General features: G+C 45.3%; 1 non-coding gene across 1 annotated transcript; it reads left to right on the forward strand.

Annotated features, from left to right (window-relative positions):
- Nucleotides 1-19,658: 19,658 nt before the first annotated feature.
- Nucleotides 19,659-19,765, forward strand: LOC125131934 (U6 spliceosomal RNA). The gene has a single exon (XR_007136104.1). It is a non-coding gene; the product is annotated as a U6 spliceosomal RNA (small nuclear RNA).
- The last annotated feature ends 6,793 nt before the right edge of the window (nt 19,766-26,558 follow it).

Here is a 26,558-nt window from a genome sequence, read left to right on the forward strand (position 1 = left end):
AGGTAAAGAGGCTGAGGATCCCAGAAGCAGCTTCTCACGGCCATGGGGCAGCAGAACTGAAACTATAACCAAGGTCGCAAATGAACCCACTTGAGTGTCTGGGCTTCATCAGCAGGCGTGGAGAGGTGGAACCATTTCTATGTCAGAAGGACTCCAATTACCACCCCCCCCCGCCCCCCCCCCCCCGCCACCTGCAGTTTCTTTATGTGCCCTGCCCTGAAGCAAAAGCTGAGATCTCAGTTTTTGGGGAAAGTGAGATGCAGCGTCGCCTGACAAATGGGTGGGTCCCCACCCCCCCCACCCCCGCCCAGTTTACGAGCCCAGGGTGGCTCCCTTCTAACACCCTCCCTCTCTTTATGGCCCTGCCGCAATCTTTGATGTCTTCTTCTCTGAAGGGGTGGTGGGGGAGAGGGAAGCCAAGCTCCACCAGGGAGGCCCTGCCCATGGCAGTTCTCAGGCGAAGGAAGGGGCTCCAGGGAGGAGGGCAGGGATTTAGCAGAGGGAGCAGTTGGTTGGACAGGCTGACACACAGCATCCTTCTAGATCCATATGCGTGAGAAACGGCGACACTGCATTCGATCTCCTCTACGGTGTCAGAAAGAACACGGTTCAGACTTTGAAGTGAGCCAGATCTGGGTTCAAATCCTAGCTCCTCAACAGTCTAGCTTTTTGACCTTGGGCAAGTTACTTTACCCTTTGAGCTTTGGTTTCCAAATCTAGATTGAGTAATAGACCATCTCACAGGGTGTTGGGAGAAAGAGTAAAGCAAGCACATAAACTCTCCAGCAGAGGGTCTTATAGCCACACTTGTCCCCCTGATTAAAAAAGAAGTTCCTTGAGAGCCAGGATCTCACTGACTTGCCCCCTCCCCCGACCCCTGCACCTTCTCCAACACCGCAGGTCTCTGCCTCTTCCCTGCTTGGGTCGAGAAGCCTTTTCACTCAAGCATCCCCCGCCATCCCCCCTTTCCTCACAAATGGAGACACCAGGATCTATGCCAGTCTTTTCTGTCCTCTGCAGGCCTCCATCTCAAAATCCTCTTCCCCTAGAGAATCCTGTAAACAACCTCCGTCTTCACACTTGGGGAGTTTTTCCTCTTCTCTGCCATGTTCCCTCTCTCCTCCATTAAAATGATTTTATTTGCTTTGCACCTATTCTTATCCATCTATAATTTTTATTTTATAGCCACTCCATAATGGTCTGGGGCCATTCCTACTGAATCACCAACTAGTCTTACTTTAGGATTTAATTTGGTTTTATTAAAATTACCAAAATTCTCCCTGGGCAGGTGTAGACCTGGCCAGGGCAAAGCTCTCTAGGCTGTTGACTGAGGCCCCTCCCACTGGTAGATTTCCAGGCTCTTCAGTTCTTCATTCAGCCACGTCCGGGAATGTTCCTGGTACAGCAGTATGTGTATGTGTGTACATGTAACTTGAAGTATAGATGTTTCCCTTTTAGCCATGAGAACATAGGTTTACACTGCCTAAGAAAAGGGCTGTAATCTATTTGAAGTAGCCACTATACCTGCATTGCAGAGGCACGGACACATCCTATCGGAGTTCACTTTGGGTGTAAAATCAACCCCAGGAATAGGTTTCAGCTCTTTCATGCCTTGACTTTTTCTTCAGGGAAATGGGGTAGGAAAAGATTGGGGAAAATAGAATTTCCATTTAGATTTTCTAGCATATTACTTATTCCCTTGAATAAAGAGATCTCCATTAAATGCAGAAATTTGAGCTTGTGGGGTGGGGAGCGGTGGTTGGAGCCAGAAGCAGTAGAGGAGGAAAGAGGATTTGAAGAAAAGGAAAACAACAGAATGGAAAAAGAAACCTCCTGAGCTGGGAGTTCCCTTCGTGGCTCAGTGGTTAATGAACCCGACTAGGAAGCTTGAGGTTGTGGGTTCAATCCCTGGCCTTGCTCAGTGGGTTAAGGCATCGCCGTGAGCTGTGGTGTAGATCGCAGATGTGGCTCGGATCCCGTGTTGCTGTGGCTGTGGTGTAGGCCGGCAGCTGTAGCTCCGTTTTGACCCCTAGCCTGAGAACTTCCACGTGCCATGGGTGCGGCCCTAAAAAGAAAAAAGAAGAAGAAGGGGAAAAAAAAAGAAAAAAGAAACCTCCTGAGCTGGATGTCTCGTGTTTATCCTCATGGCTGATCTCTGACTGCCCCCAAATGCCACTAACACATGCAGACCCCACTGAGAGGTAGAACTCAGGGTGAACTACCCCTAGTTCCATGGACATCTTTGTTTGGTGTCCCCGTCTGAAGATAGACATTTTCAGTTAGTTAGAGCATGTGTCTCCCTCTGCCTCTTTCGCCCCCTCCACAGTCCTAGGATCCAGCTGGCTATTTCCCCACCTCTGCCTGTATATCCACGTCCCAAATACCTTCTAAGGAACTGAGGAAGACTCTACAGTGAGAAACGTGGACAGTGCACTTCTTTCCTGGAGAATCCCATCAAATTAGGTCCGAAAGCTCTTGTGCAAAAAGTCTCCGTTCTGATGCCACTCCCCTCTGTGGCTTTGCTTGGCTGGAATCAGTTGACATTGCATCTGCCTGTTGCTTTTAAGAGAAGTGGGAATAGCACTGGGATGAAAATGTTAGTTTCTTCCTGGGAACAATGCAGGGACTCGTGTTCTCCCTTGAGGATCTAATTTTGAATCTAGAGGGTTGAATGAGACCATCTGAGGCAGTTTAACACGGGGCATTTTCTCACCAGCTTTCTTTTCCTAAAAAAAAAAAATGTAACTTGGAAGAATATGATTATCCTAAAACATTTTATTTTTTAATTAAAGAGGGTTCATTACGCTACCCGTCTCATCTCGTCCCAGAGGAGGGAAGCCCTGTGTTCAGCAAGTTTGCTAAGAAATAATTATAGGTTCAGATCTTCCCCAGGCCCCGAAATTCAATTAAATTTTTTTTGTTTTAAGTTGCTCGCACTCACATGGTATGTATGTGTGGATGAGTGTGTGTGTGTGTGCAAATGCATGCCCCACTTTTCCTTGTAACTACTTTGGGAATGGGTTTTCAAATTTGAGGTTCTCTAAAAGACAGCCATGCCCACACTCCCGGCCCGATTTCTTTGGCTGTTTCTATGGTATCTGTGTGAGCCCATATCGACACGATGAGGAGAGCTCTGTGAAAGGAACCTGACTTTGATGGTTGGTTCATTTGGGGCTAGAAACACCCTGATTGTCCAGCAGTCCCTAATTCCTGGGATTCATCTCTGGATTTTGTTGATTCAGGTCAGCGTAAGAGGCTCTCAACCCTCACTGTGGATCAGAATCACCTCAGGGAACATTTAAACACTAGCGATGCCTCCTCCTGGCTGTATATGTTCAGCTGGTATGGAGTGGGCCCAGGCATCGGTATTTTTTAAAAAGCTCCTCAGGTGCTCATGTGCCACCAGGGAGAATAACCATGTGGGGCACAGCAGCTGTGTCTGGGTGGATGATGTGGGGGATTTGGTGATTAGTAAAGACACCAGACAGGGTCGTGGGGGCCCCACTTCAGTGCCTACTCAGCTCATCGGGTGGTTATTTTAAATAGTGTGAGCCTAGGGGCAGAGTGGTTACCTGCTCCTTGTATCCAGACTCAGAGTTACATTTAAACCTGGATAGGGAGTTCCCATCGTGGCTGAGTGGTTAATGAATCTGACTAGGACCTGTGAGGTTGCAGGTTCCATCCCGGCCTTGCTCAGTGGGTTAAGGATCCAGCGTTGCTGCGAGCTGTGGTGTAAGTTGCAGAGGCGGCTCGGATCCCACGTTGCTGTGGCTAGCCTGGGAACCACCCCTAGCCTGGGAACTTCCATATGCCACGGGAGCAGCCCTAGAAAAGACAAAAAGACCAAAAAAATTTTTAAAAATTAAAAAAATAAATAAACCTGGAAGGAAACCATGGTTGCCCCCACCATCCATCCTTCTCATCCCAAGAGAGAGGGCAGTTCTACTGTAGGACTGTCTGATTACATAAAAAGGATGGTCTGGGGGGGATAGTGTACACATGCCAGACTTGATATGAGCATTCCAGGGGATGGGGCTGTATTTATGGGTTCATTTAGGCCATGACTGACCTCTCCCCCAGTTTAAAGAAAGTAGCTAAAAATTCCCAGGCCTTAGGGCACAAGCCCTCCTGGCAGGTAGGAATGTGGGAAGAGGGAGGGCAGGGCTGCATGAAGCCAGATTCTCCCCAGATAATAAACTGAAATAGACATGTCTAATAGAAATCAAATAAATGAATTAATAAGCTAAATAATATAAATGTGCCTATGACTCCCCATGTATCTCAGCATATAAACATATATAGGTTTCTGTATATTAGCAGCCTACATAATGTGTATGTGTGTGTAGATTTAAATAGAGTGGTATATTGATATATTACTATAACTACACTAGCCTTGTGGAACGTGGAAGCGATAATGCAAAATCTCGACCTGAGCATATTTTTTGAAAATTGTAGCCATTTTCGTATTTGACTGAAAATTTCATTGATATCCTGATGCTTCCAAGTAGTTAGATTTATAAATTATGTATATATTTTCTATTTTGTATAGAGATGTTGGTATCCTCTATGTATATATTTTGATACAGATGAGCTATTTTTCAAGGGAAGGTGCTGAATCTGTGTGGATAGCCAGTGTGGGCAATTTAGACTCAAATAATCGACTTTGGGGCTTAGATAATCTGCCTTTACGAATTATGTGAATCCAGTTCTAAAATCTTCATTTATTTGGAGCTACATAGATATGGCTCCTAAAAATCTGAACCAGGTGAGGGCACTTCCTTTTGCCTTGGAGAAGGTGATGCGTGGTGAAGAGTTAGTAGGGCCTATTGGGTCCACTCTGAATTATCCGCCCTCTTGGAGGGAGGAAGAGTGGAAAAGGATCCAAGAAATTGCTAAGAGAAGGAACTTCAATTTGCTTTGGGATGAAGTCAGACTCTTTTCCATCACTCTTTGTTCTCCTTTCACGCACACGGGCCCACATGCACATGCACGCAGGTGCACGCGTGCATGCAGACGTGGACACACTCGCTTTTTTGTCAGACCAACCCTGATTTCTTTCTGGGCTGGGCTGACAGCAGCCTGATGGTCCACGGATGGAGGAAGCCAACCTGAGCAGTCTCCAGAGACAAAAGTAGACCAGCACCCATGAGCCACATATATGGCTTTAGTCCCCAAAGGGCTTGATGAAGAAATTGTTTACAAACTACTACAAAACCGTTAGCTGATTTCTGTGACATTTCTGCTTATCTCCCAGTTTGGTTCTGTATCTGAAACTGGAACAGATCTTGAAGCTGTGTCCCCCCACAACTGCCTCCAAGAACTGGAGCCCAGAGTCACACTGTGGATGATGGGCGTGGGAAGAAAGCCATCTGCTCCCATCTTCCTGTCCCCCGTGCATATCCAGGCTGAGCTGACTGCGGAGGCTCCCAGGGCTCTGCTTTACAGGTCCCTTTGTGATGATTTTTTATGAAAAGATGAATTTTATTAAGATTCCTCTCTCTCTGGGTTGGCTCAGCAACAACTTAGCTTTAAATATGCATCTCATTCTCCTAACTGCTTCTTTTATCTTGTTGGCAAAACTGAAAAAGAATCCTGTGAAAAGAAAACAGCGTGGCTTTGGGGGAAAAAAAACCACCCTGTTTAAACCCCAAGATTGGCAACTCATAGATGAAATAAAATAAAAGGGAGTTTTCTGAATTATTCAGTCTCAAACATCCCACCTTATTAACTATATTGAACATGAGGAGTTCCCACTATGGTGCAAGATTGGCTGTGTCTAGGAAACACTGGGATGCAGGTTCAATCCCTGGTCCGGCACAGCGGATTAAGGATCCAGTGCTGCCACAACGGTGGCTTACTTAGGTCACAACTGTGGCTCAGATCTGATCCCTAGCCCGGGAACTCCGTATGCTGAGGGGCAGCCAAAAAAGAATATATATAACATGAAACCAGCTTTTGAGTTTTCACCGAAGTCACATACTCCACAGGTTTGTGCCAGATGAAAGTGATGGGCCAAGGAGGACAGGACTAGCTACTCATCTATTCATTTGGCAAAGACTTTTTTTTTTGTCCTTCCTGTCTTTTTAGGGCCACACTCGCGGCATATGAAGATTCCCAGGCTAGGGGTCTAATCGGAGCTGTTGCCGCCGGCCTATGCTGCAGCCACAGCAATGCCGAATCCTTAACCCACTGAGTGAGGCCAGGGATCGAACCCGAGATCTCATGGTTTCTAGTCGGATTCATTTCCGCTGCGCCACAACGGGAACTCTGGCAAAGACTTTTTGTTCCCCCGCTATGTGCTGGGCACAGTGCGAGGTTCTGGGGTAGCAAGAACAAGATCCTGTCTACAAGGTCCCCATGGTACGTATTTGTGGAAGAAATGGATATATTCACAAACGGGTATGATACGCGTAACGTGTTGTGAAAGAAAGAACACGCGAGCGTTGTAAAAGCACAGGGGAGTGCTGGTGTCTAACCCATTCTTTGGAGTGGGGGCCTGGTGGGGAGTGGCCTCTCGAGGAGGAGGAGATGATGAGGGCCAGAACGTCCTTTTATTTACCTCCTTGTCTGAAATATGCTACCATGCTTGTTGAATGAATCCGTCATGATTTATTAAGTCTCTGGAAATGCGGCGGCAAAAACACTGCCATAGGAGGCAGGAGGTCCAGCTTCTGGTCCAGGCTCCGTGATTACATTAGGTGACTTGGCCTTGTCACTGCTGGTCAAGATCAAATTAGGGGAAGCTCCTGGAACAGTGCCAGACCTCCACTTCCCTGGTTGAATAAAATATACTGTCCCTCCTCCCAGTGTATGTATAATACATAGGAAATAAAACCAAAGTTTTCTTTCAATAATCCATTCATAAAATAGTCATAAGCTCTCCCTAACCCTGTCCTTCTTCAATTTTCTGTGATTCTTTTAAAAAGTATTTTTAGGAGTTCCCATTGTGGTTCAGCAGGTTAAGAAACTGACTAGTGTCCATGGGGATGCAGATTCGATCCCTGGCCTCACTCAGTGGGTTAAAGATCCAGTGTTGCTGCAAACTGCCAGCATAGGTTGCAGAGGTAGCTTGGATCTGGCGATGCTCTGCGGGCAGCTCCAGCTCTGATTCATCTCTTAGCCTGCAAACTTGCATATGCCACAGGTGCAGCACCCCCCCCCCCGCAAAAAAAAAGCATTTTTATTTGGGAGAACATGCACATATATATGTAGGTAGGTGTGTATGCATGTATTTTGCTTTTTTTTTGGCTGTACCCACGGCATGTGGAAGTTCCCAAGCCAGGGGTCAACTCTGAACTGCAGCTGCATCCTGTATCACAGCTGTGGCAATGCCAGATCCTTAACCCACTGTGCTGGCCTGGGAATCCAACTTGCGCTGCCACAGAAAAACGCCAGACCATTAACTCACTTGCACCACAGCAGGAACTCCTGGGAGAGTATTTATAATTCCAGAGTGTTTCTCACAAAAGTTAGGTCAGGTTGACTAATAATGAGGAGGTTGGAACCTGGAAAAAGTGGTGTAACATGAAAGAACCCATGTGACTTTGGCCAGCGCTGACCAACAGTTTAAAAATCACCCTTTGCTTAGAGCAGTGAAGCAGTGAGCAGGGCCAAGAACTGCATTGTGTCCTCCTACAGAAAATGCTGTTTGCTTCTCTGCTTGAGTCCAGCAAAGAGGGAGACTGGTGGCTGCAGTGTCCTGACCTGATTGGAACAGGAGGCCTTGCATCCCTGCTGATCAGGTGGCCTCTTCCTTTCCTACACCTTAGGCTGAAGGGAGGAAATAAGCCCCGAACGTTCTGTTGTAACCAAACAGCTCAGTGTTAAAGCTGAAGGACCTAACCCTTCTCACAGAATTCACTGCTCTTTGCCTCTAGAACACTTAAGCGCTTGCTTACCTCAGTTTTCACTTCTGCCAAATGGGTATAGTAATTCCTGCCCTACTTACTATTCCATGCACTTTTATGAGAGCTTTCATAATTTTTAACTTGTATTTGATTGCCTTCTGTCTTCCTAACTTGACAGAAATATTCAGGAAGACAGGAAATGTGTTTGCTTTCCTTCCCATTTAATCCCCAGCATCTAGTCAGGGCTTCCACATACTGGCTACACAACAAACACTTTTGAACAAATGAATGAATGGTATTGTTAGGATCAACTGAAATGAAGTATTTGAAGTACCTTCAAAAAATTGTACAAGTGAAACATGTGTAAAGCATTGTTTAGTTAACTAGATTGTAGATTCCTTGAGTTTAGGAACCAAATCTTATACTCTTTATTTCCCATCCAGCCTAGCAGAGCCCTTTCCACACAGCAGTTGCTCTGTAAATAATTATGCTCATTTCTATAATATTTAAAAGAAAATTATTATACTTGCAATAGATAATCTACAAGTGAATTTAAGAAAAACAATCCCATTTATAATAGCATCAACAATAATAAAATACTTAGGAATAAATTTAATACAAGAAGTAAAAAAACCTATATTCTGAAAACTACAAAACACTCTTGAAACTTAATTAAATAAGAAAAACTAAATAAATGTAAAAACATCCTGCATTCATGGCTCTATTTCCTACATTGATCTACAGATTCAGCACAATACTTATATCAGAATTCTTTTTGGCCTCTTTGCAGAAATTGACAAGTTAATTCCGGAATTCACATAGAAACCCAGGGAACCAAAATAGTCAAAAGAATCTTGAAAAAAATTGGAAGACTCATATTTACTGATTTTAAACCTTCCTGCAACAGTACAGTAATCGAGAGAGTATGGTATAAAGATAGCATGTAGATCAATAGAATAGAATGAGAGTCCAGAAATAAAGCCTCACATTTATGGTCAATTGATTTTTGACATGAGTGCCAAGACAATTCAATGGAGGAAGAACAGTCTTTTCAAGGAGTGCCGAAACAACTGGATAGCCACATGCAAAAAAATTAATTTGGACCCCTGCTTCACACTATGTACAAAAAAGAACTCAAAATGGATCAAAGACCTAAATGTAAGAGCTGAAAATATGACACTCTTATTAAAAAGCATAGGCGTAAATCTTCATGATTTTGGATCAGGTAATGGTTTCTTAGATAAAGGCAAAATAAGAAAAACGGATAGGAGTTCCCGTTGTGGTGCAGTGGAAATGAATCCAACTAGTGCCCATGAGGATTTGAGTTTGATCCCTGGCCTCACTCAGTGGGTCAAGGAATCTGGCATGGCCGTGACCTCTTGGTGAAGGCCAGCAGCTGCAGCTCCAATTCGACCCCTAGCCTGAGAACTTCCATATGCTGCAAGTGTGGCCCTAAAAAGCAAAGAAAAATGGATAAATGGACTTCATTAAAATTTAAAACTTTTTGGGAGTTCCCGTTGTGGCATAGTGGAAACGAATCTGACCTGGAAACATGAGGTTGCAAGTTTGATCCCTGGCCTCGCTCAGTGGGTTAAGGATCTGGCATTGCCACGAGCTGTGGTGTAGGTCACAGACGTGGCTTGGATCCCGCGTTGCTGTGGCTCTGGTGTAGGCTGGTGGCTACATCTCTGATTGGACCCTTAGCCTGGAAACCTCCACATGCCATGGAGTGTGGCCCTAAAAGGACAAAAGACAAAAATGAAATAAAATAAAATAAAATTTTTGGAGTTCCCTTGCAGCACATCACGTTAAGGGACCATTGTTGCTGCAGCTGTGGTGTAGGTTGTGGCTGAGGCTTGGATTCTTTTTTTTTTTTTTTTGTCTTTTTGCTATTTCTTTGGGCTACTCCCGCAGCATATGGAGGTTCCCAGGCTAGGGGTCAAATCGGAGCTGTAGCCACTGGCCTACGCCAGAGCCACAGCAACGCGGGATCCAAGCCACGTCTGTGACCTACACCACAGCTCACGGCAACGCCGGATCGTTAACCCACTGAGCAAGGGCAGGGACGGAACCCGCAACCTCATGGTTCCTAGTCGGATTCGTTAACCACTGCGCCACGACGGGAACTCCTGAGGCCTGGATCCTAACCCTGGCCCAGGAACTTCCGTATGCCACTGGTGCAGCCAAAAAAAGGAAGTGAAAAGATAGTCCACAGAATAGGAGAAAATATTTGTAAATCATATATATATCTGATAAGAGACTTATATCTAGAAGATAGAAAGAATTCTTCTTTTTTTTTTTTTTGTCTTTTTAGGGTTGCACCTGCAGCATATGAAAGTTCCCAGACTAGGAGTCAAATCAGAGCTACAGCTGCCAGCCTACACCACAGCCACAGCAACACCAGATCTGGGCCACATCTTCGACCTGCACCACAGCTCATAGCGACACGCTGGACCCTTAACCCACTGAGCGAGGCCAGGGATCAAACCTGTGTCCTCATGGATGCTCGTCAGGTTCGTTACCGCTCAGCCACAACAGGGACTCTCCTATAAAGAATTCTTATAACTCAATAATAAAAAGACAAATAGCCCAATTTAAAATGGGCAAAGGATCTGAACAGACATTTCTCCAAAGAAGACATACATGCCAATAAGCACATGAAAATATGCTCAGTATTGTTAGCTATCAAGGAAATGCAAACCAAAACCACTAGGATGGCTATAATAATAATAATAATATAATAAGTGTTGGTGAAGATTGGAAAAATTTTAACCCTCCTACACTGCTGGTAGGAATATAAAATGATACATCTGCTTTGGAAAACAGTCTTGTGGTTTCTCAAAGTGTTAAATCTAAAATTACCACATGATCTAGCAGCTCCACTCCTAAATATGTACTCAAGAGAAATGAAAACATATGTCCATATAAAAACTTGTATATGAACATTCGGTGTTATTCATAATGGCTGAAAAGTGAAAACAACCCAAGTGTCCATCAACTGGATAAATGAAATGTAGAATATTCACATAATGGAATTATTTGGCAATAAAAAAGGAGCGAAGTACTTTACGTGCCACGGCATGGCTGAATCTTGAAAATATTATGCTAACACCAAGAAGCCAGTCATGAAATACCACATGTCACATGATTCCATTTATATGAAGTGTTCAAAGTAGGGAAATCTATGAAGTGAGAGAGTAGATTAGTGATTGCCTAGAGCTGGGAGCATTGGGGTGGGAAATGGGAGCTAAGAGATACAGGGTTTCCTTTTGGGGGTGATGAAAATATTCTAAAATTGATTATGATGGTGGTTTCACAACCCCGTGACTGTATTAAAAACATTGAATTGTATTCTTTAAATAAGTGAATCACATAGTATGCGAGTTATATCTCAGTAAATCTTTTATTGAAAAAAGATTATAATACAGTGCCTGCCCTTAGGGAACCTATAAGCTAATTGAAAAAAAAAATCTTTTTTTGGTTCTTCATCTTAAAAATCCTGGCTACTGCATTTTGAAAATTAATTAATTCATTAATTAACTTTTGTCTTTTGTCTTTTGAGGGCTGCCCCCACGGCATCTGGAGGTGCCCAGGCTAGGGGTCGAATCAGAGCTATAGCTGCTGGCCTACTCCAGAGCCTCAGCCAATGCAGGATCCTAGCTGCGTCTGTGACCTACACCACAGCTCACGGCAATGCTGGATCCTTAACCTACTGAGCAAGGCCAGAGATCGAACCTGCGTCCTCATGGATGCTAGTCAGATTCATTTCTGCTGAGCCACAACAGGAATTCCCTGAAAATTTATAAATTTATTTTCTCTTGGCTACTCGAGCTTAGTGCTTTGAAGTTTAGGGTAAAAATGCAGGTAAGATGTTAGAGGAGGAAAAAGAGCAGAGAACAAGGGCCAAGGGGAACCTAAGGGGCTGAGTCTTTTGGGAAGAGGCCTGGGAAGACTGTTCCTTTTCCTAACCCATCTAATAGGTAAGGACTGTGTCTTCCAGTCTCCAAACATGAATATCTTGAGTTGAGAATTCTAGTTTTGGTTGTGTTTAGACAGAGTTGTCTCAGACACCTTCCTTGGGTCTACATGACACTAAAATTATGAAACCTTGACTTCTGGGAGCTCCCATTGTGGCCCAGCAGAAACGAATCCAACTAGTATCCAGGAGGATGTGGGTTTGATCCCTGGCCTCACTGGATACCCAGTGGCTTGGGTATCCAGCCTTGCCATGAGCTGTGGTGTAGGTCACACATGAGGCTCCGATCCCACGTTGCTGTGGCTGTGCCTGTGGCTGGCAGCTGCAGCTCTGACATGACCCCTAGCCTGGGGACTGCCATATGCCGTGGGGGCGGCTCTAAAGGACCAAAAAACAAAACAAAACAAAACAACCAAAAAACCAAACCAAAAAACGAACATGGACCTCCTGTCCTTCTCTAGTCTCCCACATCTGTCTGAAGATCTGGATAATTGGTGGGTGTGGAAAGAAAGCCATGGAGCACTTGCAAGCACCTGGAGAGTGGAAAGGTGAGAAGGAGCTGGGGAATGATGTAAGGAGACTGGAGTCTAGGAACAAAATGCTCTAAAAACCTCCCTGAGTATATAATGGGAGGGAACCTGGACATCCTGATGACTGAAGGGACTCCTCCGATGCTGTAGCTTTGGCTCTAGTCTTGGTTTCCTTCCTCTTTCCACCGTCCAGATTTCAGTGACATGAAACTCCCATCTGTTCGAAACAGCCCCTTTGAACAGAACCTGTCTTGACAGAGAGAAGGGGTATAGGTAGGTGTAGGGGGCGAGGGAGATCTGGTGGAGGGGGCAGCAGCGAGGGCAGGGGGAGGCGTTCGCTCTGGTCCTTAGGAAAGTCTGATGCAGAAAACAATACCCGGCTCTTGGCTTTAAGAAATAAAGAATCACCCAAGAGGAAGACAGTCCCTATTCGAAAAATAGCTTTTGCTGGATGAGCAAATCCTGAACTAGATTTTAAAGGAAGTTCAGAGTGGGAACTGGGGAGACACACAGGAATAGCTCCACCCAGAGTTGGTAAAGCGTGGCCCTTTGCTTGCATATTCAGACTGAATTTTCTTTTTTTTTTTTTTTTTGGCCGCACCCATGGCATGTGGAAGTTCCTGGGTCAGGGATTAAACCTGCGCCTGCGCCCCAGCTGGACCGCAAAGAACCTTGCATATTCTGACTGATTTGATGGGACCTACTGAGGTCTAGTTAAGGGCCAACTGAGGGGGCAAGGTAGGTGGGTACTTATGAAGTAGCATTTCCATTTAGGTCTTGGCTGGAGAATTCAGTTCCTCTGCAGTTGCATTTTAAGGAAGGAGGAATTCTTTTGTGGCGAAATGGGTTAAGGATCTGGTGTTGTCACCACAGTGGCTTGGGTTGATGCTGTGATCGGGGTTGGAGCCCTGGCCTGGGAACTTCCATATGCTGCTGGCATGGCCAAAAAAAAAAAAAAAAAAAGTGGATCGGGGGAGGAGGCAGTAGAAAAGGAGAGGTAGGAGCCCTTGCTGTCGCGTGGGTTACCTGTACCAAAACAGACGTGTGTTCTGTGCTCTGGCCAGCCCTATTCTCTCGTCTTCTTATCCCAACTTGCCTAATTGATACCTTGGCGATGGTGTCATTAACAATGCTTGAATAATAGCCTGACCGGCTGATTTCAAAATGGGAGAGGTGATTAATATGTCGGAAATCCAGCTGGGGGGAGCAGGGAAAGGGATGTCCCGAGAAACCAAAAAATGGGAGAAGGGTCCTTCTATGTCCTCCGTCGCCCGCCCGCTGTCTTCAACTTTGGGGAAGAACTTGGGGATAGAGTCGGATTTGCGGCTACTTTTCGGTTTGCAGAACCCTCTCCATTTCCCCTCCCCTACCTCCCCCAACAGCACACGTTCTGACACCTACAAGCTCGTTACATGATGATGACCTATATTTTTATCTTTTTTATGAGCATCAAACACACATCGTCTTGCAAGCACTTGTGTTTTTTTCCCTATTGACGTGTGAGTGCCTTTGATGGTAATTTATTGTAGGGTTGAGCAGCCAGGTCTTAATTGTACCCTAAAATTGCTTACCATTTTGATGCCTCCAAACCATCCCCAAATATACCTTTTTCCTACAGAAGGGTGTACGGCAACCCCCTTTTAGCTGTCGTCTGTGGTGGCGTACGGAGCTTAGAACACGAGGGTTTCCCTCGTTGGGTTTCAGGGACGCCTCGGCCCCCAGCTTCTAATTGCAGTTGGGCTGTTGGAAAGTTTTGCTCTGCTCGGCAAAATTGGACTCAGCTTTTTCTCCGTGGCTTAGGTCACCGTGGCTTCACTGGTTGCTCAGAATGGTCCCTGAGCAGTTTCGACTCTAAAAGACTCTTCAGGAAATTTCCATTGTGGCCACTTGCATCTGTGAATTCAGATGGGATTAGAAGCGAGACTGTTGCACCTACAGAGTCTGGGCTGTGAGAGGCGGCTAACCTGAAGGGCGGCAGTTCTTCTGAAGTCCTTCTGTCATCATCTTTAACTTCCACATCTGACTCCCCCCTCACTTGGCTTAGGTAGCATGCAGCATTCCCGAAGGGATGCCCAGGGAGAGCAGAGTATGAAGAATAACATCCTAGGAACGTAAGTTTAGCCCAAGCAGCCCTTTGTTCTTAAGTGTAATTTGAATTTGGGCCCAGCAGTCCTCTTGGCCCCGGCCTCTTTGTCCCTCAGTACAATAAAGAGCATCATTCACTAGAACCCTCAGATTCATTACAGGAGGATGAGTCAGTGTCCAGAACAACTAGGAGTGTAACCCATGTCCCAGGAAAGGATAAGGGGGACCTGGAGACTGAAACTCCTACCTCTCTTTCTGGAGAGGCCAGCAGTAACATCCAGTGTTGACGCCGGCACCATGCTGGAAAGTGGTGGTCTAGCTATGGACGGAGTCCTTGTGGGTTCTTGCTCCAAACTGGCCACTGCAGCTGCGTTCATTTGTTCTCTGTCTCCCACACATGACACTCAGCACATGTGCTTGCTGGTACTTGCCTCCAAACATTTTTACAGGCCAGTTCCCTCCTTCCCCAACCGTAGGTCCTGTTTCTCTGTCTCCCTGTTCAGCCTTGTCCCTCTCCTCTTTGGGTACCTGGTCCTAAAAGTCTCTCCCACCATAAAGATTCCTGACTTGTAGGACTCCATTATTTTAGGGTTCCTTAACATTACATTATTTGCACATATCTCTCTGTCCTCTTGTCTCTGTGTCCATGAAAGAGCTTTTTGTGGCCATGTGAATGAGCCGCTTGTCTGAAAGCAAAACTATTACCACCAGCTTCTTCTTCTTCTTTTTGTCTTTTTTTAAGCATCCACAGCATATGGAGGTTCCCAGGCTAGGGGTCTAATCGGAGCTAGAGCTTCCAGCCATAGCCACAGCAATGCCAGATCCGAGCTGCATCTGTGATCTATGCTGCAGGTCACGGCAACGCCAGATCCTTAACCCACCTGAGCGAGGCCAGGGATCGAACCCACAACCCCATGGTTCCTAGTCAGATTTGTTTCCACTGTGCCACGACGGGAACTCCCCACCAGCTTCTTAAGTGGATAAAAATTCTCTCTTCTATTAAAGATCTTCCAAAGAGGGAGACTTTACACATGAAGTCTTCGATTTTTATGTCCAGTGGAAGCATATAGATGCACATGAACTTGATAAAGACAGTAGCTTCCAAGGAGGAGTTCATAGGAAATGTCATTTTCTTTATGATAACTTGAAGACTGTTTGTCCTCAAACTTCAGAAACTGAGTCAGTTATCTGGACATGTCAAAGAAATATGAGGTGTCTGTTACGATTACCTGGCTCTTCTTACATACAGAATGAAATCCAAATTCTGTGGCTTGGTCTTCAGAGCCCTCCACAGTGACCCTGCCTGTGTTTAGCCCTCCATCCCTCCACATAACCGAGACTACAGCCTCAGGGGTCTCTCTGAAGTTCCTGAACTTGTTCTACGCTCCCCTGCTTCCAGAACTTTGCACATACTCTTCTTTCTATCTGGAATGCCATTCCTTTCCTCACTGACCTGTCGAGGTCCTATCCTTCATTTAAGCCCAACTTAAAATCTTCTCCTCCGAGAATACTTCCTAGATCTCTCTCGTGACAATTATTTCTGTCTCTCCTCCCACTTGGGTACCACATTATTTGAGCTTCTTTTGTACAGGAATAATTGATATGTATATTTGTCTCCTTTACCAGATTGTAAGCTTTATGGAAGGCAGAGGTTGTGATTTTTGTTTTTTCCTTCTTTTTTTTTAAGAAGTTTAACTACTTTGGGCTCAAAGACTTTATTTTCATTTTTTAATTTTTTCGCTGCACCCGCAGCATGCAGAAGTGGTGTAGCCACTGGGGATTGAACCTATGCCTCAGCAGTAACCAGAACCACGGCAGTGACAATGATGGATCCTTAACCCACTGAGCCACCAGGGAACTCTGAGGCTGTGTGTTTTTGAACTTTCTATCCCTTCTTATGCTGAGCATAATGCTTGGACAGTAGGTGCCGAAGAAAAGTTGGAAAACAGGGCCTTGTTTTTGTGTGTATTTCTCTTACGGGTCTTCTCTAACCATGTCACCATTTCGTCCCGTCCACATCAGTCTTTGGGTGTTCTTCACTCTGCCTATCGTAAGAGCGGAACGTCTAAAATAGTGTAAATGCAGGTGGAACTGACGGGTTTGAGAAGACCCTGAAAGCAGATGCGTCCTGGAAAGTTTCTGCGCTTGCTTGAGATGAGCTTTCCTGTGTGGCAAAGGGCCTCTGAAGGGATATTCGTGCCTAGGCACTTGGGGAGAAACCAGAATCAAGGGAGAGACACCTGATGATTAGAAGAAACTGATTTCTGGGAACAGGATCAGTTTAAGGATTTTGTATGTCAGCAGAAAAGGGCCGTGTACTTGCTTAGAGGTATTCATTTCACTCTTGGCACCAAGCTTGTTTCTTTATGCTACAATAGTGTCGCTGACAGCAGTTTTCCTGTCAGGTGCCTGAGGAAGGGCTGACAGCTCTGCTCCCAAGTGCTTGTTGGTAGGAGGTGACGAATGGGATTTTTCTCTCTTTTTTTGGACTGCTTCATATGCTTAGGAAAAGACAAATCTAAACCTCCCAGGTCTCTTAACAATTCCTCCCATCAACCGCTCACTCCCCTACTATCTCTGGTTTCCTGATTTCCAACACGCTTTGTGTTCTAAAACAAACTGTTAGGGGAGTTTCTGCTGTGATGCAGTGGGTGAAGAATCTGACTACAGCAGCTCCGGGTCACTGTGGAGGCAGAAGTTTGATTCCTGGCCCAGCTCATTGAGCTAAAGGATCTGGCATTGGTGCAGCTGTGGTGCAGGTCGAAGCAGCAGTTTGGATTCAATCCCTGGCCTGGGAGCTTCCATATGAGGTGGGTGTGGCCATAATAAATGGATAGATAGATAGATAGATAGATAGATAAAACGGTTAGATTTTTTCCCTTGTTACCCTCTCTCTTTTTTTCCTCTTTTTTGGCTGCCCCATATCATATGTAGTTACCAGGCCAGGAATCAGATCCAGGCCATAGTTATGACCTAAGCCATAGCTGTGGCAATGCCAGATCCCTAACCCACTGTGCTGGGTCGAGGATTGAACCTGTGTCCCAGTGCTCCCAAGATGCCGCTAACCCCATTGCACCACAGCAGGAACTCCCCGTCTCATTTTGGATGGTCCACGTGAGCAATTTCTTCAGTCCTAGTTCTCTGTGCTCAATTCTGTTGCTACATTCTTGCCAAACTGGTTTATTATCTAATCTTTCTCCTCTAGAAAGCCTTTTCTGATCACCTCCCAGAACTGTCCTTCACCTTTCCACTGCCTCAGCCCCAGCATGGGCGGCTAGACCGCTGCCCAGATCGAGTGATATTCCAGTATCTTGTTTCCCATCATCCAGGGAACTTCCCTTTATGGATATTACCTGTCTTACTCTGTATGCACTCCCATGACTTCCAGTTTCTCTAGTCAGAGAAGTCATTGACTGGCCTTCCATACAACGCTTGGAAAGTCAACCACCATTAACAGGTGACAATAAAAAGAGATTTAGAAGCTATTGACTTTCTCGATCCCGTTCTTCCTCCCCCAATCCTTCCTTTCCATTGTTCCTTCTTCCACAAATGGTGCTGAGCATCTGCTATGAACTGGAACACTGCTTAGAGTTACCATGCATCTCCGTGTGTATAGCTTATACTCAATGCTCTTTGAGTGGTGGTTTAGATATTGGTTTGTTATGGAAAATGACTTGATCAGCTATTCCCTAACAATGTTGAACGCGTGGAAATCTGAGGGAGCACAGACTTAGAAGCACTTCTTTATGAAGCACTCTCCACATTCTTGGTCCCGCTGTTCACCCTCGGTCCATCTCTCAGAACTTGATACAGAAAAGTTGTTTTGTGTCTCATCTTGTGATGAGCAGTTAGTCCATCTCAGCCGTGATTTTAGCATTTACTGAAGAACTCTAAAGATGGGAGCAGGAAGACTAGATATTAAAAAAAAATAGAAATCATGGTTCTTGCTTTCAAGGAACTTAAACTAATAAATGAGACAGAAAACATCCTTTTTCCCACTGTCATGAAAATACACACATGTGCTGGTTTATGCAATTAAATATGTTGAAACACTAAATGGTTAGGTGAAATGGAGCAAAGAAGTCATCTCTGTTCATTGGATTTCATAAAGAAAGACTCTGGAGACAGGGTTTTGAGCAGCTGGGTTTTGATGGGACGCTGGGCAGTATAGGCTGTGAAGACGACACTGTAGGGTAGGAGACTGTGTTCAGTCACAGACCTAGACGTGGGAGTGAGTAGGGGTGTGGGGCTTGGTGAATGGGTTGTCTTGGCTGAAGCACAAGGTCTAAGTAGGAAAAATAAAAAGAAACAGGTTCAATGAGAGATGAGGGCGGAATTGGTGGAAGACCTAGATGGCCAACCTAGGATAGTGTGGCTTCCTAGCCGGAGGCTGGAGAATAAATATAATAACTTTAGGGGGACTAACATTTTTATTCTTCCCCCTGAATTTTGAGAAAAAAAGAATTGCGATTTTTGGAACTCTAACTGCTATCTGACTTAAGGGCTCTGCTAACATGAAGGAAAGGCCAAAGACCAATTATAATATATGCCTGAGGTCTGTTTTTGTTTTTGTTTTTTTTTTTCAAAATATTGCTTAAATTTCAGCTGTAATTATTTTTTCACAATGACTCTGCCCTTCACTCTGCTTGATTCTATTCTGGAATCGTAGAATGAGCCTACAGAAATTAACTTACCCAGTCACATGCTTCTTGCCTCCTTCAGTCGACGCATTTTTCCTGTATAACAAGAATAAAGCAGGGTAAAGCAAAGAAACTTTCATACCTGGTATCTGTCCATTGACGTTATCCTTTTGGACTGACCCTGCTTGAAGGGAGGAAAAATGCCCCGAGAAACTGCCTTTGGATTTTGCTAGCCTATCAGAGGGAGGTTTTCGAAATCTGGGTTTTGTTAGCTACCCCCGGGGAGGAAAGTTCTGCCTCTAGATTTCCAGGGCTTTTATGACCTTTCCACCTTGGACCACTGCCGGAATTTGCTTTGTAGCAGGAGGAAGGGATGGCCACTTTCCATATGCTGCTTAAACATGAGCAAGAGGGAAAAGAACTGGCATGTGTCCACCACTTCCCTTTGGTCTACTTAGGTTTAAAAGACAAAGTACCAAGGAAAGAATGAAAATTTGTAGTGAAAGAAAGACTAGAATTACCAAAGGAAGAACTGCCAACAGAGTGGATTATTGAGTTGATTGTCATGAAAGAAATTGCGGTGCTCACTTCGGCAGTTCATCTACTAAAATTGGACCAATGCAGAGAAGGTTGGCATGTCCCCTGCACAGGGATGACATGCAGATTCGTGAAGGAAGTCGTGTGGTCCCTTTATCTGAGGAGCTAGAAGAATTGGGTCAATAACCAAGTATTGGCATGATTTTGGCGGCACTGGAACACATGAGGAGACCTCCAAGGTTCTGTCTTCAGGTCTAAGATTGCAGAACAGGACCTGGAGCGAGGAAGCCAGACTGACTTGAACCCATCTTTTCCCAGCTTTCTTCTCCATGCCACATGCCCTTCTGGTTCCTCAAAAGATCTTTTTCTGCCTTTCTACTTCAGAGGTGGAAGACTTTGAGAAAGTATAAATGAAGTTTATTCAACCTAGATGTGCAAATGGAATTTTGTAACCAATTCTGATATGATTTTCATATCTAGATGGATAGCCAAGGTGAATTTTCATATTGACATTGGGTCAACTTTTTTTTTTTTTTTTTGCTTTTTTGCTTTTTAGGGCCGCACCCATGGCATATGGAAGTTCCCAGACTAGCAGTCAAATCAGAGCTACAGCTGCTGGCCTACACCACAACCACAGCCCACTGGGTCAACTCTTTATTCCTCCTTGTGGATTATCCACTTGGTGAACTTCTGCAGACTCCATACTTCCATAGCTTTGAGTTTGGAAGAAACAATGTGTCAGAAAGAGCATCAGGGTTAGACACAGATGGTCTGTTTTCACATGTGTGGGAATAAGTGACTCTGTGTAGCTACTGTAAATTTTTTTTCACTTTTTTGGTAATTAAAACTAATTACGTTTTAAGCTTATATATTGGAGTTCCCATCGTGGCGCAGTGGTTAACGAATCCGACTAGGAACCATGAGGTTGTGGGTTCAATCCCTGGCCTTGCTCAGTGGGTTAACGATCTGGCGTTGCCGTGAGCTGTGGTGTAGGTCACAGACGCGGCTCGGATCCTGCGTTGCTGTGGCTCTGGCGTAGGCCGGGGGCTACAGCTCCGATTCGACCCCTAGCCTGGGAACTTCCATATGCCGCGGGAGCGGCCCAGGAAATGGCAAAAAGACAAAAAAAAAAAAAAAAGCTTATATATTTATTTGGGCATCTGTTTACCACTAGACAATAAGCTACATGCAGGGCTTATATCTCTTTTGTGCACCACTGTACACTCAGCACTTAGCATAGAACTTGGCCCATGGTAGGCAGTCAACAAATGAAAGAATTGTGTGCCTCTGCTCTCATCCACTGACTTGGATAATAAGAGGTTCCTACTTTCCAGAGACTGGGAGGATTCTATACTATGGCAAGTGGGAGAATCAGAGATGAGCCACAGAGACTGTGATCTGATGTCCCCAGGTGAGGCCAGCAGCTCTGGATGTCCGTGTTGATGTCCTCTGCCCATCCCCGGCTGCATCTTATCATAATACTGAGGGCACAGGCCAGGGAGTGATCCCGGGCTGATGATGGGAGAAGATGAGTCCTAGATATCAGAAGAGACATCTGATTCCAGCTGCAGTTGTTCCAGATGTGACAGGGTTCCCAGCCCACTGACCTGTAGGGCACTGAGGGGGGTTGGTGGCATGAGTCAGAGAGGAATGCAGGGCTGGTTGTTTGAGCGTTTCACCCTGTGAGGAGAAGCCGGTTCCCCACGCCTGTCAGTTCCCTAGTGGCATCTCCAGGGCGTGAAGAAGACAGACTGAGAATCCCACACTCCTCTGAGTCCCCTAGGATGCTCACAGAAGAATTTAGGTGGATTTTAACGGGCAGAGGACAATTCAGAGACCAGCAAGGTACCATAGAGTGTTTCAATTAAAGAGAAGTTTGAGAGATCGTCTCGTTCAGACTTCTGCCTTCATTCCAGACAACTAAAATTCTCTCCCCTTGAAGACTTTCTGACCTATAACATGGAGGCCATCCCAGGGCAGTAGAAGCTCAGTGTAAATTCTCCACACTCCCATTTCCTCATTCCCCTGGTGAGAATATGCCAGAGAGAGCCTCCTGTCTGCTTCCTTCCATGCTCTGCTTTTTCAGGCAGCTCACATTGGTGGGACATGGCTGCAGGCGTGGGGAGGCCCTCATGATTGGGTCTTGCTGGAGAGGGGACCTATGAATCTTGTAAATGTGATGACATCGGCAATGACAGACTCTTCAGCCGCCTGCTAGTCTGTAATTGAAGCCAGGAATTCAGCACACGCTCTGACACACCCAGCCTTCACTCTGGGTTCCCAGAAGTGGATTCTCGCATAGCCACTAGGCTGGGAGGACCCTCACTTAACCAATGCTCCCTGACAAGCTCCAGGGCCTTAGAGCTGAATCCTAAATTCCCAAACCAAGCAAGAATTGCATCCTTCATTCGGTTTTCCATTCGCAGTTGTGCCTCCACTGTTCTTGCAAGTTATTCCCAGTCGCTAGATCCAAGCTCCACGGTCATATCATGGGACATCCTTTCATTGTGATTTCACTGAAATCTTTTTTTGTCACAATCAGGGCCTAAAATTGATCAAGCCAGAAAGCTTCTGCCCTGCTTTGAAGCCCCAGGCAAATAGGTTGGGGATTTTTTCCTGCTGTTCTCCACCTCTCTCCATAATGAGATGCTTTGTTTCCATGAGTGAATCGGCCCTGATCCAGACTTCCAGACTCTGTGACAGGACATTTCAACCCAACCTCTGCCTCCAGGCAGGACTGAATTTAACTCATCCCAGACTGATGGGTGTCTCCTCTAGACCTTGTTTCAAGATTTCCTGAATCCCTGGCATCTTTCTGGCAAAACACGCACAGCTCTTTGCCCCCTGTTGCCTAATCTTAATTTCCTTTGGCAAGTCCAGCCCATTACTTTCCCTTATGAAAAGGGAGACCCATGACCCTCTTATAACCTTCCAGCTGAAAGTGTCTCAGTTCTTTTATAATGCTTCTCAATTGTGAGTTTGGCCTCATGTCTGTCTTCCTTATGCCAGAAGAAGAAAGTTAGTGTTATTTGAAATTTGCCCCATGAGCATGTTGACCTGGGCTGGCACTCCGTATTTTTGTCACTGTTGCTACTCCTTTCTTTGGACCGAGATTTCCGATATAGTTTTTCTACCTGGGATGACTTTCCCTCTCTCATCAGTGCTGACCCTTCCATTACTTCCAGACCCTGTTCCCTTCTCTCTCTCTCTCCCCCTCTTGACTGCCTTTCCTAATTCTGCATTTCCTTCGTGTTCCCAATCCTTCCAGTTCCCCTAGCAGCAACGTTAAGGACTTTATTCAGCTGGCCTCAAGATCTGCCCTCGTCTCATTGTCTTCAAATATGAAGTCCTGGGAGTTCCTGCTGTGGCTCAGTGGTAGCAAACAGGACTAGGATCCATGAAGATACGGGTTGGATCCCTGGCATCACTCAGTGGGTTAAAGATCCAGTGTTGCCGTGAGCTATGGTGTAGGTCGAAGACGTGGCTCGGATCTGGTGTTGCTGTGGCTGTGGTGTAGGCTGGCAGCTGTAGCTCTGATTGGACTTCTAGCCTGGGAACTTCCATATGCCGTGGGTACAGCCCTAAAAAAAAAATGCAAAAAAAAAAAGTCCAGATGAGAAAAGCCCTGAGGACCACATAGGGAACCAGCTGCATAGTGTAGAGGGATGTGTAATAGCAGAGAAGTCAAGAACCCCAGGGTTCTAGTGTGGGCCAATAACCTTGGACAATCCATAATTTCTGTGGCCTTTCAGTTAATTATTTGAACAAGGCAGTTTGCATTTGGCTATCTCTAAGAATTCTTTTGACTTGAAAAGTGTTACGCATTTGTGTCTTCCTTTCTTTCTTGGTCACATCTAAAATTATAGAAAGAACTCTGCAAGCAGGGAAATCACAGAATAGAAAAAGAATGAACAGAAAGACCTAATGGGGAATTCCCGTCATGGGTCAGTGGTTAACAAATCCGACCAGGAACCGTGAGGTTTTGGGTTTGATCCCTGGCCTTGCTCAGCAGGTTAAGGATCCGGCATTGCCGTGAGCTGTGGTGTAGCTCGCAGATGCGGCTCGGATCCCGTGTTGCTGTGGCTCTGGTGTAGGCTGGTGTAAGCTCTGACTAGACCCCTAGCCTGGGAACCTCCATATGCTGTAGGTGCGGCCCTAAAAAGACAAAAGACAAAAGACAAAAAAAAAAAAAAAGACCTAATGGGAACTCACAGAGGAAGAAGTGTGTGAAGGCCAGGAAGAAGATGACCACCTCCAAGTTTAGAAGAGAGGCCTTGGAAGAAGCCAAACTGCCAACACCTTGATCTTGGACTTCTAGCCTCCAGAACTGAGAAATAAATTTCTGTTTAAGCCACACACACACACACACACAAAGACCTAATTGATGGGGGGGAGCCATTTTAATGTGTAGGTAGTGCTGGTGGTAGTGGTTGAAAATTTATAGTGAGGATGGAGGAGGGTACCTGTGCCTCCTTATTCTCCTGCCATCTTATAGAAGTTGCTTGGAGTTCCTTCTGTGGCTCAGCAGGTTAAGAACCCACCTAGCAGCCACAAGGATGCGGTTTCAATCCCTGGCCTCACTCAGTGGGTTAAGGATCCAGTGTTGCCATAGGCAGTGGCGTAGGTTGCAGATGTGGCTTGGATCTGGGTGTTGCTGTGGCTGTGGGGTAGGCCAGCAGCTCTGATTTGACCCCTAGCTTGGGAACCTCCATATGCTGCAGGTGCAGCCCTAAAGAGAAAAGAAAAGAAAACCAAACAAAAGAAATTTCTGTGACAGGTTTTAGAGGGTAGGGAAGTGACTATGGCCTAAGCCTAACATCCTTTGCACAGTTGCCCTATATCCTAGAACTCTGCTTATTCTGCTGTGAGAAGGTGGGCCCCACCCTCACTAGAGTCACTAAAAAAGACACTCCATTAAGTTCTTACTCATTTCTTTCTTAGCAACTCCCAAGTCCTATGTAAGTGTAAAAAGAAGACTGTTTCCATCTGGAACTAAAACAAAAACTTCATTTTATAAATGGAACTCAAGTTTCTTCTAGGATATATTGGTTGTTATGCTTCATAACAATCCCTGTAAAATAAAAGGCCATAAAACACAGTAATTTATAAGGTTATGTGGCTCTGTGTGTGTGTGTGTGTGTGCGCGCGCGCGCGCGCGCGCGCATATGAGCAATTCATGTGATTACTGCTGTGGACTTAGAGACTTAGAGAAATGTCATGCTGACCATGTCACTTACCCTAAAGAGGGACAGACCCACATTAGTTTAAACAAATGGACTACTTAGATTTTTTAAAAAGGAGAGCTGTGAAGAGCTAGAGGAAAGAGAGGTGGGAAAGAGGAATATTTATTAAATAACTATGTGCTGTCTAAGACTCTATATCAAATATGCCTAAATATAAGGTGAAGTTTTATCTTCCTAATTTCTCTGAAAAGAAGTTGGTTTATATTTGAATATTTATAAAGTCTCATATTGTAGAGTATGTTCTCAATCACTTAATTTTGAAAAATTAGGTTCTTTTTGGGGAAGACACATTAGCCGGCAACAACAACAACAACAAACCTCAAACGAAAAAAAAACAGAATCAATGCTGGTTCGAATTGTTATAAAAGCTGTTTGATGGACTCTGTTAAAAACAAAACAAAAACCACTTCAGTTTCTAGGAACATGACAAGCTATTGAATCAACTTTCCTGCTGAAAACAACTAAAAATGCTGGATAAAATATTTAAAACATCTTAAAAGCATCAAAGAGCTGACAAGTTAGTAAGGAAATATCAGGCCAAATCTAATGGAAAGTGAAAATTCAAACTGGTAAGTGGAACAAAGAGGCTGCTTTGGACCAGAAGGTATTTGCTGATCAAGGCAAATTTGAACTTTAGTTTTGACGACTGGTCTCAGGGTTGGCTAAAGTGAGAAGTCTAACAGGAGACCCTTCCCACATTAAACTAAAGAATCAAAGGGTTATACCATACAGAAGTAAACCTAACTTGGAGTTCCCGTCATGGCGCAACGGAAACGAATCTGACTAGGAACCATGAGGTTGCGGGTTCGATCCCTCGCTCGGCGGGTTAAGGATCTGGCGTTGCCGTGAGCCACGGTGTAGGTCGCAGATTCGGCTCAGCTCCTGCATTGCTGTGGTTGTGGCAAAGGCCGGCAGCTGCAGCTCTGATTCAACCTCTAGCCTGGGAACCTCCATATGCCACTGGTGCAGCCCTAAAAAGCAAGAAACAAACAACAAACAAACAAAAAGAGAAATAAAGCTAACTCTTCTCCTACCTTCTGAAGAACTGCAAGAAAGTGTCCTTGTTGCTCAGCAGACTAGGGGCGGGGGCGGGGAGAATTCCAAGCCAGCCTGATTTGTAGCTGAATTTTACATTACCTACTACTCGTGGAAAACCTCAAACTTTGAATTTAGTTTAGTGATTCCAGACAACTATTTCCCCAGGCACTTGACAAAGGTATGCAAATCCTCCCTCATTGAAGGCGCCTTAATCCTAACCTTCAAAAATTGCCGCAATTCTTCAAAGGCAGTGAATAAGCAAGCACACAGGGAGGAGAGGCACTGTGAATGAGAATCTGCAAAAACAAAAGATAACAGAAACAGAAGAAAATGCGATACTCATTTGTGCATGGGGAGGATGAAATCCATGATGCTGAGCAAAAAACAGCAGCAGAGGAGTTCCCATCGTGGCGCAATGGAAACGAGTCCAACTAGGAACCATGAGGTTTCAGATTCAATCCCTGGCCTCATTCAGCGGGTTAAGGATCCGGCGTTGACCATGAGCTGTGGTATATAGCTTGCAGACCCGGCTTGGATCTGGCATGGCTGTGGCTGTGGTGTAGGCCAGCAGCTGGAGCTCTGATTAGACTCCTAGCCTGGGAACCTCCGTATGCAGCAGGTATGGCCCTAAAAAAAAAAAAAAGCGACCAAGCAAACAAACA

The sequence above is a fragment of the Phacochoerus africanus genome, chromosome 7 (genome assembly GCF_016906955.1).
Source record: "Phacochoerus africanus isolate WHEZ1 chromosome 7, ROS_Pafr_v1, whole genome shotgun sequence".
In the NCBI taxonomy this organism is placed as follows: Eukaryota; Metazoa; Chordata; class Mammalia; order Artiodactyla; family Suidae; genus Phacochoerus; species Phacochoerus africanus.